A 15,070-nucleotide genomic window follows, 5' to 3' on the forward strand; every position below is an offset into this window, starting at 1 on the left:
TTTCGTGAGAAAATTTCTACTCCATGAGGACTCGAACCAGCGCGCGTTCTGTAACGCGAGTCCTAGGCAGGATGTCTTAGGCTTAATTCACACGGACCACAGCACAACCACAAAACGGTGGTTCACCTGTGTGCGATCAGGAATTAGTATGGAAACATGATAATAAGTCACACGGACCATGAACTGAAGTCATTGTCGACGTTTGTCGCAATGAGTGGTCGAGCGCAACTCACAGTACGACACGCCGACCACTCGCCGCCGACACCGTACTGTATCCTTGGAAACGACAACGTCTTTGGAAACGACAGACTCTTTCTTAAACTGCGAACGGCAAATAGCTAAGCTTGCGGTGTGGTTTTCTGTAGTTGATATGGACTTCCAGTGACAACAAAAAGAAGTCTGCTTGTGGTCGGTTCCGCCGACAGCACAACCACACAAAACTTCAAAATAATCGCAAAGTTGTGGTTCGTGTGAGTTCAGTCTAAGAAAAGAGGAGTAGAATAGAATCTACTCCTCTTGATCTAAGACTACGGCTCGGGACTAACTTACTAGTATAAACTATGGAATCATTCTACAGCATAATATTATAGGTAAATTACGAACGTATTGCGTATATATTTTTACGTAGGCCTGATTCTCAGCATTTCCGATTTACGTTGATTTCTAATTATTTGCATGATTGCGAAAGTATTTATCCTGAACATGACTGAAACTCCACTGAGTCATCGTGCTGTCATGTGAGAAGCAATGCCACCTCTGACGTGATTAGCCAAATGACCAGATGTTTGATAAAGTCGACAGATCGCGATACGTTATCTGAGGAGCAGATAGATTTCAGCATTTTTTATTGATTTCTTATCGTATAGTATGTTTTCACACCTGAATATTCTGATATTTTCATTATGAAGACCTAATATAATTTGCTAAGGAATAAATTAAATGAAAAATACTCATCCCGTATAGTCATTCGTCTCTCTCTATAGAAGAGGAGTTATTCGAACATACATTTTATTATCCAATTGTCATTTCAAAATCGTAGATAACATTCTTGAACAATAACACCTTACGCACGACCTCAAGACTCAAGGATATTCGGACATACTTATCATGCCTAACCTTCGTAGCCTACTTGACTTGAAACTCGTTAAACGAGGCTACGAGCTCATTGTACTAATTCCAGAATTTAATTTTGACGTCTGAAAGGAATGTTCGGTAAATTTTGCCTGAATCCCGCTCATTCAGAGATAGACTTTTCTTCCTCTTACATGCCATAAATGTAAGATACGAATCTCCTGGGTTTATTTCCCTTCCAAAAAAAAAAACTACACTATAAATATTTGTATCGCCTTTAAAGTCCATTTTTCTCGGCCCGGGGTTGAACTTCTGATCCAATTGCATGCATGGTATCCTTTAGCACACCCAACATGTCAACGCAATGGACTTACTGTTATGGTATTATAATACTTTCAATTAAAATAAAATATTGTTATGAGTATTTTGCAGTTCGTTTATTGACCTCCATGTCAATGAAAATTTGGTTATGTACACTAGATAAAAAAAAAAAAAAAATCAAACTAAAATTAGTTATTTGCAAGTATAAGTACAGGGCCTTACAGATCAGATAGGAAACACGATCGTTCCAAAAGCACACATACCATATTTTTAATTGAATTGAATGCATAAAAACTTAAAGAACTTTAGACAAAACACATTGAAAAATACTAAGTATAGAAATTTTAAAAATCTTACATAATATAAGACTCATACAGAATAACTATAGAAAGAGTTCAAAGAATAATAGATGATTACTTCGTCTCAAACAGCTCTGATATAGAAATAGGTTCCTCGACCTAAGTCATATTACTAATTTTACTTAAGATGATAATAGCGATTTTGAAATTTTTTTTTTTTCGTAACACAATTTGTGATTTAGGCTATGCGCGAAATTATTTTATCAGCTTATACGAGGGAGGATCGAAAAGCAATGCACAACTTTTTGTGTCAACGTATTTAATAAGTAAGCAAAACGAAATAATGCAGAAAAAGCTACAGGTTTCACCTATTTTTCAACACAGGAACCAAGTCTCTCGACACATTTTTCCCATTGTAACACCAAATTCAGTACACCTCGTTCATAAAACTCCGTTTTCTGGGAGTATAACCACCTGAGCACGACTGATTTCACTTCTTCATCCGAATCAAAGCGTTGGCTTCCTAGGAATTTTTTCATTGGTCCGAAGAGGTGAAACTCAGACGGTGCGAGGCTATGTTATTTGTCTATGGTGCGAGGTCTGGCCTGTAGGGTGGGTGACTGCCGCCTCATTGCCTCTGACATTGGGTGGTGTTGCAGCGGTCACTGGTCGACCGGAACGTGCTTCGTCGGTAAGATTTACGAAGAACCACCTGGAGATATTGCTACGTCCAGACAATCAGCACCATACACCTCCAACATTTCCCTATGGATTTCACTCGGACTTTTTTGTTTTGCTCAGAAAAAAGAACTACACCTCGCTGCTCTTCACAAGTAGACTATCTTAACACACGTTCCATATTTACTCAGTAGGTACCGCTCGTTTCGCCAGGGTGACACCTAATCGAGCCATTGCTGTCTGTAGCGCAATATTCAAACTAACTATCTGGCAACTTTGAACGTCCTAACCAAAATAGTATACCTTAAAGAAATTGTTGTGCGTTACTTTCCGATCCTCCCTAGTACATCTGAAGTCTGATTAGTGTAATAAGTAGCTAGTCGGCGATGTATGCAATGGAGGAGGAAAAGAACTAGTCATCCTACCCCATTATCTCCTATCTTAGCTGCCTCATGAGTTGGTATCACTTGTGAGGTTCAGACCTGTCTTCGGATAGTTTACTAAACGAGGTCTATATTATACCAATAATTATCTTTATTTATACAGTATGTTTCTACACATGAAAATATCTGAGAATATGTTGCTCTGTAAAGGAAGATGATGGTGCCTTCAAAACTTGTTTTTAAGTAAGAAATTTAGGAATGTACAGAGTGTCCACAAAATTCCCGTACATCTTCAACATTGAATTTAAAAGATAACCAGACAAGGTATCGCGGTATTTCCGGCACATTATCCCTTTTTGCAAGTAGTACCTTAACAATGATATTTAAATGACGTAATACTTTGTCATTATACACTTTACGTAGTGTCCAATGAATTGTTCCTGAATATTTATGTACAATCCACCATATGAAGACATGGAGGAGACCTATGTAATAAAATTCGTTTAATGATAATAATAATAATAATAATAATAATAATAATAATAATAATAATAATCTTCAACTTCTTGGATTAGGCCAATTTTGGCCTGTTCCATCCTCTTATATAAACTGTCAAATTTGTTTAATTTATTTGAAAAAGAAAAGCAGTTTGAATTTTGTGTTTTGGCTTACATAATACAAAACTACGACAGAATTACTATGCCGAAGTTATAGATTCGAAGTAGGAATTCTTGTTCGTTGTCATGTGTCTGAAAAATAGAAACCAGCAGGTTGTCTTTATCCCACTTCACGGCATTGTTTGTTCCTATGAGTCAGATTGAAAAATAGAAACCAACAGAAACCACTGCGTGGTCTTTATCCCAATTTATGGCATTGTTTGTTTCTATGGATTAGATTTAAAAAATCAGATTTAAGTTGCAAATTAGATCTATAAAATACATATATAAAAATTAGGGAACCGCTTTAAAATTTCTCTGTTCCTTTATAATATAATATAATATAATATAATATAATATAATATAATATAATATAATATAATATAATATAATATAATATAATATTTATTTATTTATTTTTATTGCTAGATAGTAAGTTTGAAATGAATACAAATTAATAAATACAATGAAAGATAAACTAGCCCACTCCTGAATGAGTAAGACTCGTGCTCAGGAGGGGATTCCAATACAGACAAAAATAAAATTAAAATTGAGAGTGAATACAGATTAAATAATGTTTAATATTTTTAACCCAAACTATAAATCCAATACAAATTTTTTTTATTAATTTGGAGAGGATTCGTGGTTGAAATATTTTTGGAATAAAATTTGTTCAATAATCTGGGACCTTGACTCATGCTGTGATAAAAAGCTGCATTGGTTTTACATTTTGGTTCAGACAAACGCAGAGAATTCATATTTTTAGTTCTATATTTATGTATATACCTTTCAAAGTTATTAAAATTTCTATGAAAATATTTTAATAAAATAAAATAATACATTTGTTTAATGTTGAAAACTTTGAAATGTTTAAACAACAATTCAGTTGGGTAATATTTCTGCTTTTTTAAACAAATTTTTAATACTTTTTTTCTGTAGTAAAATTAACGGCTAAAGGTTGGATGTATAAGTTCCACCCCAACCTATAATACCATACATAAATGTAGATTGAAATAATGCTAAATAAATTATACGTAAACATTTAAGTGACAAAATATTTCTTAGAATAACAAAGTAACATAATGTTTTACGTAATTTATTACAATATAATATAATATAATTTCTTAAGTTCCAGAATAGATTGTTTCTGAACATATTCACCGTGAAAGCATATGGTAGCCATATTATTTTGAGCAGTGTATTAGTTTCAACTTGTGCTGCTTGGTCAAATTTTGGCTACGAATTGAAAGGCGCAAATTTGATCTCTGACACAGATAAAGGATTTTTGCCTAAGCCATCACTTTCGAAACGGTTCTGGCTGGAGTCATTGATCTTCCTACCAAAGGGGTTCCTAAGTGTTTTTGGAGGGCAGGTGGTGATCCTCTATTGACAGGTATAAATCGGAGAGTCGCCTCTTTTTATTTATAAAATCTATTGTGTTACAATTTCAATTACAGTAGCGCCGAATCTTTCAGGCTGCTAGTTTGGCTCTTTGGACAAGGAAAAAAGTCTATAAAATACAAGTGACTAGCTAAAAGATAGTTGTGACAAATACACTTTTACTATAATAGTAACTGTTCATTTAATCCCTGCGTAACTTAATATATATGCTAGGTCGTAGTGTTCCCATCACTACAATTCCAGTTGCTTCTAAGCATGCACAGTAATTTAAGACTCGCCGATTCTCCAATAAACCACCGTAAAACGTTCTCTATCGCACAAGAATAATTATTCCTACTGTATCTTCTTCTTCCTTCGTTATTCCATAGTAGAGCTCGTCAAACATACATACTTCCGAAACTTCTAGTACATTTTCGTAACATTTTGAATATGTAGAAATATTAACGGTTCTAATATCGTTATTCGACTAAAATTAGCAAAATCTTCCCAATTACAAACAAGTCGGTCCAGACCATTCTTAAAATTATTTGGAAAGATTTCAATTTCTCACTTTTATAATATAGTAGGCGTACATATTATCAATAGATATATTATTCAGGTGTAAGAGATTCAATTAAATAGAGTTTCTTCAAAAGTTATGCAATATCAGCAATGACGACGTAGCTGGTTTCCATCACACGGTTGTTTTATAGGCCTACGCAAAGCACCCACCCACACTATGTTGAACTAGAAAGATATCATCTTTGTAGGAACTGGTTGAGAGTATGCATAATAAAGAATCTCACGTCACGTAGCATGCTTCGACGAATCGTTTGAAGTATGTACCTATGTATTTACTGAACTGCGATCTGGCCTAGGACCAGTGACAGATATACAGTATAGTATATAATACATTTACAATCAATATACAGTATAGCCATCGGCGTAGCTAAGTCGGCTGAGGCGCTTGCTTGCCGATCCAGAGTTGCGCTCGGGCGCAGGTTCAATTCCCGCTTGGGCTGATTACCTGGTTGGTTTTCCGAGGTTTTCTCCAACCATAAGACGAATCTCAGGTAATCTATAGCGAATCCTCGGCCTCATCTCGCCAAATATCATCCCGCTATTATCAATACCATCGACGCTAAATAACCTAGTAGTTGATACAGAGTCGTTAAATAACCAACTTAAAAATCAATATTATCTCCTGGCTAAATTGCCTTATAAGTGATGCCTTGTTAGTATCACTTGTGAGGTTCAGACCTGTTTTCGGACAGTTAACTAAACAAACAACTCTATAAATATAAATACACGATACTAATTAGAACCAATAATGCTAACTGCAAGAAACAGTAATAGGCCTACTAATTAATATTAATAATAGTAATTACAAATAAATTATCACAATAGGACCTCGAAAATAAACCGCATCGCACAGATTTAATTTCACTTAATTTCTTCTGAAAAGCTTTTACGTTGAGAGATTGCCCTAAAAACTGCCACAGGTAAAGAAGGGATTCCAACCTGTTCATGCAGTATAAAAACGAAAATTTCCCCATGTCCGTTTTTTTGTTTCTATACTTTACTTGTTTTGGTCCGTTCTACTTAAATGTGTTGGATTTTTTAGTCAGTCATGTATGTCAGTCCATGCTCCGTCTGTGACTCAAGTGTTAGCGCGCTGGTCTTCCATCCAGGCGCCCGGGATCGATCCCCGGAAGGTCGTGATGGGATTTGTGGTGAACAAAGCAGATATTGCATAGGGGTTTTCTCGGGTTCTCCCGTTTCCCTCGATCATTTCACAAACACTCCCTACCTCCCCTTATTTCATCTGTTATCCGCAATAGTAAAAATAGATTGGGGTGAAATCTTGAGGGTAGTACGGGCTTCCGATGGTATAGAAAGGACTTGAGGCTCCGGGCTCCTGGGGCTTATCAGGCTACTCGTCTGCGAAACGGGATCTAGATCTATCAGGGATTGAGGCAGGATGACCCATCTGTCAACGCCGGATTCACATATACTACATATAAGGACGCACAAAGGTCCAAAGCGTGCCTAAGTTTACGGACTCGTCCTGAGTCCAGTCCTCGTAAACCAAGCCAATGTGAGACCATGCTTTCTAGACATATTCCATAATTATGTGCTTTTAATAATGAGCTTGTTAGCCTAGCAATTCGGCATCTAGATACATGCGACACTCATCCTAATATTTTGACTATTTCATCACCGTGACCCAACGTAAAGGAGTAAAATTCATCAAAATGGGAACCATTTTGACGAATTTTGTTCTTCTACGTTGGATCTTTACTAATGCATCTATAAATTTGATTGAGTCTGTAGGGATTCCAATCTATTGTAACATATTCCATTTTAGGACGAACTAATGATCATTCAAATCTAGTCTTTCAGGTAGAGCTCCCTGTAAAGCAGATTTGAATAATTTCAAGGGAAAAATTGTTCCGGGGCCGGGTATCGATCCCGGGACCTCTGGTTAAACGTACCAGCGCTCTGCCAACTGAGCTACCTGGGAACTCCACCAGAAACCATCTCAACTTTTCCCTTTATATCCACACAACTCGCGTGGGCTGACGAAACGCCAGAGACCCACATCGAGTGGATACAATTCCAAGTAACACAGATTGTGTGCACTCGATGTGGGTCTCTGGCGTTTCGTCAGCCCACGCGAGTTGTGTGGATATAAAGGGAAAAGTTGAGACGGTGTCGGGTGGAGTTACGGGTAGCTCAGTTGGTAGAGCGCTGGTACGTTCAACCAGAGGTCCCGGGATCGATACCCGGTCCCGGAACAATTTTTCCCTTGAAATTAATGATCATTCATTCATTTAGTGTTCTGCCCAAGGGTAGGTCTTTCATTGCAAATCCAACATTCTCCAATCTTTCCTATTTTCTGCCTTCCTCTTTGTCTCCTCATATGATTCATATATTTTAATATCGTCTTAATATCATCTGATATCTTCTTCTGCCCCGAACTCTTCTAACATCTTGTGAATTTTCTCCTCACATATTCGCGTCATCCTCATAAATAAGCAGCTGATGTAACCCGTCCAATTCCAAACCCTCTCTGTTTTCTTGGACGTTCCTAATGGCATATTCTAGAGCAAAGTGAAAAAGTAAAGGTGATAGTGTATTTCCTTGCTTTATTCCGCAATGAATTGAAAAAGCGTCGGACAGAAACTAGCCTATATGGTTTCCGTTGTACGTTTCACTGAGACACATTTTACTTAATCGAACTATTTTCTTGGGAATACCAAATTCAATAAAAAATATTATATAAAATTTCTCTCTTAACCGAATTATATGCCTTTTTGAAATCCATGCATAACTGGTGTTCTGTATCCTTATACCGCCATTTTTTTCTCCAATACCTTCGAATACAAAAAATGTGATCTATAGTCGATCTATTGCGCCTAAAACCACTTTGATGGTCCCCAATACACTCATCTACATAAGGAGTTAATCGTCTCAAAAGAATATTGGACAAAATTTTGTATGACGTCAATAAAAGTGATATTCCTCGAAAGTTAGGATACTACAGTTAGTCTTTTCCCCCTTCTTATAGATAGGTACAATTATGGACCCCTTCCATTGTTGTGATACAATTTTCTTTTCCCAAATAGCAAGTAGATAGATAATGCGTTTCCACACTCTTGTATTAATTCTCTTGAAATTTGATCGATACTTGGAGACTGGTATTTTTTCAGATTTTCTATTGCAATTTCGACTTCAGAAAATGTGGATTCACGTATAAATGGCTCAGCAGTTTGTATTTGAACTCCCGGTCGGAGTAAGTTACCTGGTTGAAGTTTTTTCCGGGGTTTTCCCTCAACCCAATATGAGCAAATGCTGGGTAATTTTCGGTGTTGGACCTTGGACTCATTTCACCGGCATTATCACCTTCGTATCATTCAGACGCTAAATAACCTAGATGTTGATACAGCGTCGTAAAATAACCGAATAAAAAAATCGTCCCGATCATTTCTGTTTGGCCTATATACATAGTAATTGAGAATCCTCAATATTAATATAATCATTTCGGATATTTTCTTCCCTTTATCATACTTACGCAGACGGAAACCGCGAGTCGTAGTCACTTCATTCAACCGAAAAAAAATATTATATCGAATAAAATACACATATATTTAATCACTTACGTCTTCGCGTATATTACTGAGAGCGAAAGAAAATGGTGTCCGGCCCTAATCTTAGGATTGGAACCTTTGTTTCGCAGTCTTTGAAATGGACACTCAGGTCACAGTTTAAACAATAAGAAATTCGACACACTCATATATGATCATTACTCTTTATGGAGTGATGAAGTGTTGCTGAGTTCCGGTCCTTCTAATTTAATTAACACCGCGCTATTATTCAGGACTTCAACGATACTCAATGAAGAATTAAGCATATCAAATGCAAGCCGCAAGAGTGGTGTAAATTAGCGAGAGTTTATACGAATGCTGCATGGCGATTTTTTTATTTTCCTCATGTCTGACTCTAGTCTAAAGCAATTCTCGACCGAATCAGGAAGAGGCAATTCGATAATCTACCACAATTTAAATTTAATAGATTATTTGAAGTGAATCGTCTATATAATATGATAATATACAAGAGAGAAAAATTGTAACGTTTTGACATGAGATTCTTATTTTGACGTCACTTGTGATCCCGGGAAACGGAAGTGTAAGATGAAGTGGTTTCCATGCGTTTCGTCTCGATTCATTCTCTATTTAATATATCAAACGACTAGTTGCAAAAGTACGGTCGTGTTCTAAGACCCTCGAGTGCAATAAAGTTTCTTTTGCGTGTCGTAGCCTATATGATATTTTATCTCCGTGTTATGTACAATCTGGCAGTCAGTACGGATGAGAACTTATTTTAAAGTGATAGTGTGTTTGTTTCCCGGTTTACTATATACAGGGTGATTCAGTGACTATGTTACAAACTCTTAGGATGATAGAGGAGACAATTATGGACAACTTTCATATAGGAACCTATGTCCGGAAACGTTCTGTTTGGTAGTTACAAACCTAGATATATTAGTCAGTGTAATCAGCTAGAATCGAACTCAAGGCCATCATTTTGAAGTTTCGTTGCAGACGACCGTTCCTGCAAATGTTGGTAATTTCTCATAAACATGGTATAATCAGTTGGTATCATAAATTATATTCTGACTGCTTAAATTTTGCAACTTTCCTCGCAACTTGCTGATATGCGTTTCATTTAGGCCTATGGAAGAGCAAAAGGAAATGGAAGGGAAGTTGCTAGGTTTAATCAGCCAAAATATAATTTACGATGTCAACTACTTATACCATGTTTATGAGAAATCACCAACGTTTGCAGAAACAGGTTGTCTGCAACCCAACTTCAAAAGGACGGCCTTGAGTTCGATTCTAGCTGGTTTCACTGACTGACATATAGCTAGGCTTGTAACTACCAAACGGAATAGGCCTATTTCCGGACATAGGTTCCCACATGAAAGTTGTTCATAATTTCTCCTCTATCATCCCTAAGAGTTTGTAACATAGTCACTGAATCACTCTGTACTGTACGTACTGTAGCAGGCAGTGTGTACCTACTCGTATTATGTTTCTCAGGTACGGTGCTCGCTAACTTGCCGACAAGTGAAAATTAGTTTTGAAGAAAAATTTCCGGACGTAAAATTTCCTACAGTTAGAATATATATATATATTATATATATATATATATATATAAGGCAAAAAAGAGTAAGAGGCGACATATTTCCAGGACGAAATTTGTATTTCTAGCACGGCTGATTTTGGTCAGCGAGTATGCTGAAAACCAACAGTACGGTATCTCATCCACTCAGCTAACGGCTTCGTAATCAAAGATATACAGTAGTTCGATTCCTCATAGTTCCTGTATCGTTTCCATATGTGTTGCACATACCGAAAACTTTTTTTACTCATGCCGAGCCTTACTACTAACCTAATCTTTAGGAAGATTCTTCGACACATGGCGTATCTCCCGTGACGTGAGGTCAGCATGACGTTAGGTCTTCTAAGAATATCAACACGATCCTAGACACCAGCGTAGCTCTGATCCGGAGTTGTTCTCGGGCACGTGTTCGATTCCCGCTTGGGCTGATTACCAGGTTGGGTTTTTCCGAGGTTTTCCCCAATCGTAAGGCACATGTCAGGTAATCTAAGACGAATCCTCGGCCTCATCTCGCCAAATATCATCTCACTATCACCAATTCCATCGACGCTAAATAACCTCGTAGTTGATACAGCGTCGTTAAATAACCAAGTAAAAAAACACGATCCATATAAAGAATTCTTCCAAGACATCCTGTTCTCACGTGGTTGTGCTAGACGTAAATCTGTCGAAATCAACTGCTATCTGTTTTCATCTCATATCGGCAAATGTACTTTGTGCTATCTTCTGCATCTCGAATTGCAGAGCAGAACTTCATAGCGTCAATCGCAGACGACTCGTCCAACAAGCAGCGAATGTGAGACAAAGAGAATTCAGTCTACTGTGAGAAATCGCGGCGAGCAATTGGAAATATTGCGAGCGTTTGTTTGTACAAATGGTATTGAGAATTAATTGGTATTTGTGTTGTGTAACGTGTCACTTAATAAAGCTTTTCACCGATAGTATTTCTTCCTCATTCATAGATGTCGTTGTATAAACTGGGATCTATATCTACCGTGATATTAGCTTATACTCTACAGTGCAGCCGGCTTGCCCAGTGACGTATAGGGCGTACAGTTAGACTTGTTGGGTGAGGTGGAAGGAGTTTTGTGGCTGCACACGCTTCCTGGTCGTGTATGTGGTGAAAGACAGCTGGAACCTTGACAGTTACCGCCTTGATCTTGATTGTGATTTGTGGAGTGTAACCGCCATGTGTAACAACATATTTTAGCGTTTATTTTAACGTAGGTTTCGATGAGTGAAGATTGAAGGCATACATTTGCCGGTAAGTATACATGAAAATATTATAAATTACGTACTTAATTAACATTATGTGACTTATTTTCAAATGTGGATTTGTACAGAAGTCATAACTGCAACAATGGTGACACAATAACCTTAGCTTTGAGTAGTATCATCATATTGATAGCCGTCCAAATCTTGGATTTAAAATATCGGCATCCTAATCAATTCAAATGAACAACAAAAAAAGAACATGTGAATTAATGTTAGAAATATGCATAATAAAATTTTAAAAAATTTAATGATCAACAACAAGATGGAGTAGCTATCGATACGATAAGAATTTATTGAAAAATAAATAGGCTAATATACATTGATATAATATAGGCCTAAAGATGAATAGAGATGTTGATTGATGATGTTCAATGAAGATGTTAAATGGTTGATGCAATTGTCAGAAGAGTCTTTTCAAGAACCTATAATTTTCTGAGAATCTCCAACATACCCGACTTTTTCTCTCCGTTTTTGTACGCTGACGAAAAAGAAGCTGATGTTTATAATTACAATTATTCTTTCTTAAAACTGCACGTGCTTATCTTATAATTCAGAGGAATCGCCGATGAAAACTTCCTATCTATGGTCTATTGCTGAACCATAACAATAAGTGAACAGTAGGACACTCCGTCTCAAGTAAATAATGTCTTTTATCCTAAGGAATCAGTCAAATTATAAGTTTATTTACATAAAGATTTAATCTGAAATGAATAGAATGCGCTATAAAACACTAGAAAGATTTTGATTTAATATTGTGGCCTTTACTGCCTTTCTGTTGAAACGAATTTTATACCCGACATGGAATAATCAGGAAACCAGAACTACACTGCTTTTATTAAAGACTATTACCAATAGTTTAGTTTTACATTTCCTTCAATAAAATATATTTTGGTTGTCTTTACTCCAGTTGTGTAGGCCCTAATGTGTTGAAGCAAATGTTAATAATCCTATGGTTTACCTTTCCAAGATAGTTTTAGAATTTATTCATTGTAACGAAACACCAAATTCCACTTACTCTTACCAAATGGTACAGTAGCCTATCACAGCATTAGTCTGTCATACATTCATCATCATTCACATGGACGGGTGCAATTTTATTAACAGTAGTTATTCTTGTTGTAAATATTGTTATTTTCTAGGTTACGTTGCATTAGGTTTATCAGCTTATGTTAGAACTTCATTTGTGCTTAGCGACCTTTTTATTGTATGTATGTATGTATATATGTATGTATGTATGTATGTATGTATGTATGTATGTATGTATGTATGTATGCATTTTTGTACTTGCGTTTCAAGCTTTTTGCGTAACAAATATGGTAGGCCTACCTACTGGTCTTGATAATGGTTCCGTTGTAGAGTGAAACTGACATGTAAAGGTGTTCTTTTGTGTTCATATTTTGATTTATCTACAAAATGTCGCCAAAGCACCTTGATAAAAATTCTGAATTTGTTTTCAAGTAGTTTGTAATTTCTCGAAAAGTATAGCCTATACGTATGAGTAAACGTATTTGAAGTTTCAACGTAAACTATGGGCTAGTACAGGGGTCGTCAGCACAGAGCACGCTGGGGCTAGTCTCTCTGGCCCGCGGAAAACGCAGTGCACTAGGGTGCATTCGGTAGCTGCTAGCGGTTATGCTCTCTATCTCTCCCTGTTGCACGACAGTGCACACGGCACAGCACCGCGTACCCTTGCACATTTCAGCGAGTGCTGACGATCACTACTAGTAGTAACATTTATGTGAATTCAGTGTAGCTATCATATTTCAACTGGGTGCAAATTTGTTACCCGTACTGCAGTATCTCAAAAATGAACTCTTTTCCAAAATTTTGAATCTTTTTTTAAATTAAATATACCGGTACTTGTATTTACCCTAAAATTAATTAACTCCACATTTTGGGTTTCGCTGTATCTCTGACGACGAATTTTGATCAAAGAAGGAGGAATTTTGTTACTAGAAGAATTGAAAAGTGTGATCACGCAGTCCATTTGGCCATTTTCATGATTTACACATAAATATGATTTCTTTAGAAGTGTATCATATTTTAAGCTTCTTTTCTTAAAAGAACAACGCCAATCCTTGCCTAAAAGTTTGTGTTATGTGCATGTCACTTGAAAACTCGTTTAGTCCTTAGGCCGATGGATAAAAATAGTAGACCAGTCCTATTACAAAAATTGACTGAATGCATTTTGGGATCACATTTTTCAATTTACTCGTATGATATTCGTAAAGAACTAAGAGGCTCTTTTTATTCAAATTTCCATTTCCACTATCATCCTGACGCTGAATAAACCTGGCAACACAAAGAATACAGGAGAGAAGGGACCTGTTAGACTGCATTAATTCACAGAGGTAATAGATAAAGTCAATGCAAACAAGTTTTGTCAAATAATTTTTTTGATACGTCAAATAGTCTTGAGAATACGAAATGTATCGTGTTACAACGCTTCAAAGGGTAACAGTTCTCCTTGAGGTCATTGCTTCGCAGTTGGGGTGAGAGTAACGCCACTCCGCAAGGCTTGCGAGAGGAGAAAGTAAACAAAAACGTCTCATCAGATAAGTTTCGATCAAATTACTGTACGTACATACGTAACACATAACACGTTACTCAACATTACTGTAAGCTTAATTTCTTTTCTAAATTAATTTATTTTCAATTTCTTCGTGGATAAGAACTTAAAATGGAGATTGAGTTACAGAATGTGTATTCGTAATAATGTTATTTTGAATTTAAGTCAGATTTGATCTTTAATGGAAATAGTTTTGTTTTATAAGAATCCTTTACTATTTTGTAATTACATAAAAAACAAAGAAATCAACAGATACCGTGAATATTAAATAAGTTTCAAACCAAACAATTTTAGTAGCTATAATTAATTAATGGAATATTTTACGTTTTGATATATAGTAATTTGATCGAAATGTATTTGATGAGACGTTTTTGTTTACATTCTCCTCTCGCAAGTCTTACGAAGTGGATCATTGGAGTTACACTCACCCCCCATTGCGGAGCACAGCTACTCTTTGCAACATATTTATGTTCAACTTTTTATTCGTTTATCACAAGTAAATGAATTGATATGACAAGATCAAAGTAGCATGAACTAATAGTCCAGTCATTAGGATTGATTAAAATTCCACCGATATTAAAATTCGATGTAAGCACCAGCATTCGCTGCACATTTTTCCAGACGTGGCTGAACGTTCTGTACTGTTCTCACAAGCATTTCCTTTGGCATCCGGCCACACTCCTCTCGTCTGACCATAGACTGTGTCGCAAAAAGTTAGGTTCCTCTTGAATCCATAGTAGAAGAGACTCCGCA

The 15,070-nt window shown here is 36.5% G+C and overlaps 1 protein-coding gene across 3 annotated transcripts in view; it reads left to right on the forward strand.

Moving 5' to 3' along the window:
- Positions 1–11,225: 11,225 nt before the first annotated feature.
- The window catches only part of LOC138705902 (high affinity cationic amino acid transporter 1-like), a 111,149-nt gene continuing 107,304 nt past the window's right edge, over positions 11,226–15,070 (forward strand). The window contains exons 1-2 of one of the 3 annotated variants that reach the window (XM_069834654.1): positions 11,231–11,350; positions 11,436–11,737. The gene's annotated coding sequence lies outside the window, so the exon portion shown is untranslated. Of the gene's footprint in view, positions 11,738–15,070 lie in introns of all 3 variants that reach the window. The other 2 variants (XM_069834655.1, XM_069834656.1) reach the window with 2 other exon arrangements.

This window comes from Periplaneta americana, chromosome 9 (assembly GCF_040183065.1).
Source record: "Periplaneta americana isolate PAMFEO1 chromosome 9, P.americana_PAMFEO1_priV1, whole genome shotgun sequence".
Lineage (NCBI taxonomy): Eukaryota > Metazoa > Arthropoda > Insecta > Blattodea > Blattidae > Periplaneta > Periplaneta americana.